Below are 7,100 nucleotides of genomic sequence, written 5' to 3'. Positions count from 1 at the left end.
GTCAAGCTGCAGAAGATGCTATTTCCTTCATCACCCTGGGCAGTTGTACAAGTTCATTCACTTGAGGACAATGTTGTGAGGCCTCCTCATGTCTTATCCCTGAACCAAGAATATCTGTCATAAATGCCTCACTTTGCCTATCTAAATAGAGAATTTCTCTTTCTTAAATACGTGTAAGGTCAGTGACACCATGTTTTTTTTTTTTTACATTTTCACAATGAAAATTAAAGGACATAATGAATCATAAGTTTATAGACTTCTTACAAACTTGGTTATCTTAAGACAAATGAAAAAGTGGAAAATACTGGATATGAGAACAGACCTCTGTGCAGAGGGTCTAAATCTAACTAAAGAGAATTGGTTCTTCTTGGGGTTGCACAAATCAGTGGGTTTTTTTCCCCAATGATCTCATCTATGATTATATTTACAGCAAGAAATAGGTACAAGGTCTCTCTTAGTTAAGTAAAATCTTAGTTCCTGTTTACTAGCTTACATAAACAAGATTTCTAAAAGGTGAAAACACAATACTTAAAATTTTTTTTTTTAATTTTCATACCAAAGATGTATGTAAATCTGTTCATGTCTTGAAGGAAGAATTAAATTCTTGTTCTCCAGCACCCATTTTTCCCTACTTGCTCCTACCTCTGGACCTTTGAGAGATTAATTCCAAAATACAGACTTAAGGGCTTGGGGCTCTGGATTCAAAATGGACAACCGTTGATCGCTTCTCACCTTCCTCCCCGGATTATAACACCATATTAAGTGAAAGGAGTGCATAGAATCTCCTTTCGCATCAGTCATTCTCTATATGCGCCTCTTATTTCTCAGGTGGATCTCCCGTGCGCCCAAATATCTGAAATTCTTTTATCTGCATCCTTTTTGGTCACCAGAGGCACAGGAGGCAATTTCTCAGCACAGTATCAAAATGAAGGAAGAGAAGACAGTCTGTTAGTGGATCTACTCAAAACAGTCTTTTCGATGGATTGACAGGACATAAAAAGGCTCCAATTTTATAGAAGTTCTGGAACTTTTGCTCAGGTGGAAATTATATTTAATACTTTGTGATGCTAAGCTTATACATGCATCTAGAAGGTGAGATGTAGGAACGCACCGAACAGTGAGGGCTCCATAGCTCAGGGGTTAGAGCACTGGTCTTGTAAACCAGGGGTCGCGAGTTCAAATCTCGCTGGGGCCTTGAGTTGTCCGTTTTTTTTCTTCCGAAAGATGGCCGGACGGGGCCGGACAAGTGTGCCGGCGCTGCCGCGCTAGGCGGATCTCTTTTATCCTCAGCATCGTCTGAGGCGACATCCAAGCAAAACCTAATGTTGCTTCCGCGCTCATCTCCCGGTCTGGATCCACCACAGTAACGGAGAAGTGACTCAGCCGGCCTAAGGCTCGGGCTTGCTGGGTAAACAAACTTTCTTTCCTGCTAACGGCAGGATCTCAAATGCAGCTCTTTAGGAAACGCCTCCTGACGTGACGAACCTCAAGGAGAAACCAGAAGCCCGTAACATTGCGGCTCGTTGGTCTAGGGGTATGATTCTCGCTTAGGGTGCGAGAGGTCCCGGGTTCAAATCCCGGACGAGCCCTCTTTTTCGTCTAATACCTTTAAAAAATATCTCTGCAACCAAAAGCTCCCTAGCGATGTGAAATAGCAGAGACAGGCCGAAGTTATCTTTTGAATTCTATCTGACGAAGTTTTTCCCCACTGTTCCTGCCTGGCAGGTGGTCAGGGCAGGTGGGAGAGCAGATAATTTCCTGGAGCTCTCAGTGCATCCCTTGGGAAATGGAGATGGTAACAAGCTCCCCTCCTGCCTCCCACAGTACCTTCTAACTCATCTTCCTGCTCCTCTGTACTCCTTACAGAGCAGCCAGAGTTATTCTATTAAACTATGAATAAAACAGTATTCTCCTCCATTCAAAAGCATGTAATACTTTCTCACACTGATTAAAATCTATAATATTGCTCTTGCATGTTTCTCTCTGATCTCAACTCCTACTCCCTTCTTCTCATTCTGTTCTTACTGTTACTAAAATACATGGACCTTGCTTCTTATTTGGACTTTTCACTTGCTGTTTCCTCTTCCTGGAATATTATTTCCTCAGATAACTGTATAACTTCCTCTCTTACTCCTTGTGTACTCAACTGTCACCTCTTTAGAGACATCTACCCTCACCTCCCTTTCCCAAATAGTGCCCTATTGTCACTACTCCCTACACTACTTTATTTTTCTTCACAGCACTTATAACTACTTGACATTATTACACACATTTATTTGTTTTAAATTCTCTTTCCTCCCATATAGACATAAATTCCAGAAGGCCAAAGATTTTGTTACACTCACTACTATACCCTCAACATGTAGCACTATATATGATATGTAGCAGGTGATGAATGAATGTATATCAGCATATTCCTGGACACACCTGATAGCCTCCAGAAGTCACAATTAAACAGCATTTCTTCCTGGCTTCTCCAGACTCAGATTGGAATCTTACCAAAGGATAAAAGCCATGGCTATGAGCTTACATCGCAAATGGAAAATCTCAACTGATTTTTTTCTCTCTACTTTAGCCCAAGTACCCAATTCAGGCTTCTCCTCAATAAGAAACTACCAAACTGCTTATCTGTGGCACCAGAATTACAGGCACCTGTACTGGTAATAACACTTTCACATTACACACTTTTTTCCTGTAGCTTTCTGTAGACAATATTTGATCTTTCACTATCTAATCTTTAGTGGAATTTCAACCCAGATGGGAGAAAAGAAATGGCAGGTCCTGTGGTATTAAATGTGGCAAAATGTGAGTTTAAGTAATGAAAACATTTTTGACTGCCAGATTCTGTTCTAAGCACCTTACGTTTATGAACTGATTTTCGTAATACCTCCATGAAATATATACTATTATTATCTCCGTTTTACACATAAGAAAATTGAGGCACAGGGAAGAGAAGCAACTTGCCTAAGTCCACCATAGCTAGTAATGTGCGAACTGGAACTCTGGTATTCTAACAGCAGAGCCCGCCAACCAGCCCCTCACCAGCCTCCCCACAAAACTGCAGTGCCTCCCTTAATTTGTTTTCTGCCACATGATGTCTTTCAGTGTTTCAGGACCGTTTTGTAATTGTAAGGCTTACTCTTCCAGTTCCGTGAGCTTCCCTGCAGGCAGGCGTCATGTTTTATTCATCTTTTCTGTGCTCCTCAACAGAACAGTGCCAATAACAAGACAAGTTCTGAGTGAAGAAAGGAAAACCAAACCTTAAGAGTTTATGATACTCAAGGCCTAGCACTTTACCTCTGGGAAACCATGGAATTAGACGCATCATTATGATCTTGCTGTGATGCTGTCTTTCAACTAAAAACCTTGAATTATGAAAGACTAAGAAGTATGAAAAATGGCAGAAGCTTGTTAACGTGGTCGCACCAGTGCAAGCTGTGGCTGGCACAAACGACTTCAAAAATGGAGTGGCAGCGGTGGGATTCGAACCCACGCCTCCGGAGAGACTGGAGCCTTAATCCAGCGCCTTAGACCGCTCGGCCACGCTACCCGGACGGCTAGTGTGTTGCAGCATAGTCTTTACTGTATATTTTCTCCCCCTGACACCCAACACGTTCCCAACCCCTTCCGCCTTACCCTGCGGTTCATATATTTATAGTTTTATGGAGTATTTCGTATCTCTTTTTTTTCTCTGTTCTTTTTTTCTTTCTTCTTTTAAGCCAAGGTACCCAAGGTTAGTAGACAGAACTGTAATACACGTCCTGTCCTGTCCCGGGAGGCAGGACAACCTTTGCTAGGTATAACGTGTACTCAGCACCCGCCCTGGGCCGGGCACAGCTGGTCCCTGGGAGAGGCGGGGCCCTCCTGTTCCAGGGGACCCTCTTCATCCCATGTAGAACGCCACGGGGCGAGAGCTTTCGCTACGCCAAGGATGATGAGTCTGGGATCATTCGGCGAGAGGGCTCCTCGTCTGCCTGGAGGAGACGGGAAGGTTTCCGCCCGGTGTGTTCCATCGAGTCCAAGGCGGGACCAGGAGACGTACCGGCCTGGCAGAGCGCAGGAACCGTCAGTAAAATGCCGAGGCCAAAAGAAGCCTCCGGCCCAGTGCCTGCTCTCTGCCGGCCGCGGGCAGCGTGGTCAGTCCCCGTTAAGGAGACGCCCTGCCCAGGGAGGCACATCCCCTTCTCTCCCCGCTGCCACGGATAACTCTTCAGCCCGGGACTGCCCCTGGTGCGATTGCCTCCCACATTCCCGCAACCTCTTGGGCACACTCGAAAGCTGAAATGTACAGGGAAGTTTTCTCGTTGATGTCTGAAATTTTTTCCGAAAAAAAATCAGTGGTCTAGGAGCGTCGCCTTTAGGACCGGGCGAAGGAGTCTGCAGTGATTATATTCAACCATTAGGCGTCACCCCATGCACACAGTTATTTAAAAAAAACTTTTTTGCCAACTGTGGACGTGGCTAAAATTTCTTTCCTAGCACTTAGAAAAACAGGTGTTCCTGCTGGTGGCTCATTGGTCTAGGGGTATGATTCTCGCATCGGGTGCGAGAGATCCTGGGTTCAAAATCCCGAACAAGCCCTGTTGTTGTATTTTCATCTGCTGCTTGTCTTCCTCTTACACCCAATGAAACTTCCAAGGAATTGATATTAAAAACCATCCTACTAGGCGATCACCTTTGGAGCGAATATTACTGGTGAAAACCGTTTTGTCCTCCATTATTTCAGATTTATGTGCTTAATATTTAGACAAATCCTCATGTTATTAAATCATGAGGATAAGTCTCAGCTGTCATTACATATAGTTTGTATAGACTATATTACACATAATTCATATAATTTCGCAAAATCATTTTTAAAATCATCACTTTTCTTCTTCATTTTCTTGTTATTATTCAGGAACTGTTGTTCATTCTGGACTTGGAGAGGGCTATCAATAAACATAAGGGTGCATATATCCTTTAAAGTGAGAGATTTTGTTTTCTTTGGGTAAATTCCTAGGAGTGGAGTTACTGGGTCATATGGTATTTCTACTTTTACTTTTTTGAAGAACTTCCATACTGCTTTCCACAGTGGCTGCACCAACTGACATTCCCATCAATGTGTAGGAGGGTTCTCTTTTATCCACATCCTCGCCAACACTTGTTATTTCTTGTCTTTTGGACAGTGGCAATCCTCACTGGTGTGAGGTGATAGCTCATTGTGGTTTTGATTTGCATTTCCCTGATGAGAAAACATAGGCAAAAATCTCTTGAACATAAGTATGAGCAATTTTTCTCTGGACACATATCCCTAGGCAAGGGAAACAAAAGCAAAAATGAAAAATGAACAAGTGGGACTACATCAAACAAAACACTTCTGTACAGCAAAAGACACCATCAACAGAATAAAAAGGCATCCTACACTATGGGAGAATATATTTGTAAATGATTTATCTGAATGGGGTTAACATCCAAAATATATAAAGAACTCTTATGCTTAAACAAACAAAAAACCCACAAATAACACAATTAACAGTCATTTTCCCAAAGAAGAAATACAGATGACCAATGGGCACAAGAAAAGAGGCTCCACATTGCTCCCAGCCACTTATAAAGGAAGTCAGGGAGGCCCATGGAATTAAGCCCGGGGGTATAGAATTAGCTACAGAGCAGGGGTCAGGACAGGAATCCACCTTCCATGATTCCCAGACCACTAACTGGGTGCTTCTGAAAAGGGAGTTATTTGTTGTTGCTGTTGTTGTTGTAGAATACATCTGGATTTCTTAGGGCCTCAGTGATTATTTGGGATCAGGGGACAGTCATTCATCTTCTTTCAAGGACTCTTACTGACTTTCAGAGAACCTGAAATTTGGCAGGGACAACAGCAGAGCCTGGGAGTGGTGTGAAAGATCTGGATGTCCTTGGAGGTGCTGTAGGGGAAGGTTGGGTAATGGTCCTTCTTCAGGGAAGATTCAAAGGATATGTTGAGGGCTCAGCCTGGGACACACATGAGAAGCCAGATATGCTATGATCAAAGCATTCTCAGAAGTGGAAAACTGAAAGGACAGAGGCCTACCAAGTAGCTGTTAGTAAGACCCGTTCAGGGCAACCCCCACCTCAGCCTGGCCTCTCCTGGGCTATCATCTGATGGCAGTCATTTCAGAATACATGTAAAGTCACAAAAAAGAAATGGCTTGGTTTGCCCTCAAGGGAGAACAGGCCATCCCATGTTCACAGTCTGGGGCTGTAACTGCAAGAGTGAGATTGATCATCTCAGATCTGATTCTGAACAAACTCCGCCAAGGGCAGGAGCAGCTTGTGCTTGGGCATAGGCAAGCTCCAGTCTGTCCACCTTACCTGGGCCAAGAGACAGGCGAGGTAGTGGGAGGGCAGTGGGAAGAGTGCCCAGAGGCTTGTGAAGGTATTGCATGACTGCAGTGAACAGCTTGCTTAGGAAACAACTCGAAGTTGCTAAAGGCAAGCAACGAACCCCTCTGGCAGAGGGATGGTTCATGCCCCATTTCCTTTACAATAGTGTTCTCCATTAGGGAAGTGGCCCTTTGACTGGAATGCCAACTCCTTAAGCCATTGCACAAGGCTATTCCACCACATTCCTGAGTCACAGCCCCACCTCCCTACTTTTGGGCCTGGTACCCAGGGTTCAGCTCCCCTGCTCCCCATTGCTCACCCTGACTACAGGCCAGGAGGCAGAGACTAGTCCCTATTCCCTGGGTGTGGGGGGAAATAGAAGTGGTAGCCAGAGAATTGTCATCTTAAGGGAATAGCTGTTGGATCACTTCAATTTAGCTCAGAACCTTAGCTCTTAGTGACAGCAGAAAGGGACCTTACATATAGGCAAATTCTTCCTTTATCCTTTTCACCACATCCATTTTAAAGATGAAGGAACTAGGACTCTGAGAAGTGACATGGCTTTCCCCAGACCACATAGCTAGTTAGTGGCAGAAGAGCAAGATGAAGCCTTTTACCCTTTTGTCCACTCCACACACGCTTTCTGATCCTCTGGGCAGTGGGCTAGAACAAGTACACTGTTCTGGCTCTCCAGGAGCACACAGCAGGCAGGAGAGAAGGCCCAGTATGCCCCTTGCTGCACTACACAGTTG

General features: G+C 44.3%; 3 non-coding genes across 3 annotated transcripts; 2 read left to right on the top strand and 1 right to left on the bottom strand.

Moving 5' to 3' along the window:
* Positions 1-1,122: 1,122 nt before the first annotated feature.
* TRNAT-UGU (transfer RNA threonine (anticodon UGU)) lies at positions 1,123-1,195 on the top strand. The gene has a single exon. It is a non-coding gene; the product is annotated as a tRNA-Thr (tRNA).
* Positions 1,196-1,517: 322 nt separating this feature from the next.
* TRNAP-AGG (transfer RNA proline (anticodon AGG)) lies at positions 1,518-1,589 on the top strand. Its single transcript has one exon. It is a non-coding gene; the product is annotated as a tRNA-Pro (tRNA).
* A 1,879-nt stretch (positions 1,590-3,468) lies between these two features.
* TRNAL-AAG (transfer RNA leucine (anticodon AAG)) lies at positions 3,469-3,550 on the bottom strand. The gene has a single exon. It is a non-coding gene; the product is annotated as a tRNA-Leu (tRNA).
* Positions 3,551-7,100: the final 3,550 nt, after the last annotated feature.

This window comes from Manis javanica, chromosome 8 (genome assembly GCF_040802235.1).
Source record: "Manis javanica isolate MJ-LG chromosome 8, MJ_LKY, whole genome shotgun sequence".
Classification (NCBI taxonomy): domain Eukaryota; kingdom Metazoa; phylum Chordata; class Mammalia; order Pholidota; family Manidae; genus Manis; species Manis javanica.
The sequence above is the reverse complement of the archived record's forward strand: the minus strand, read 5'-3'. Positions and strand labels throughout refer to the sequence as shown.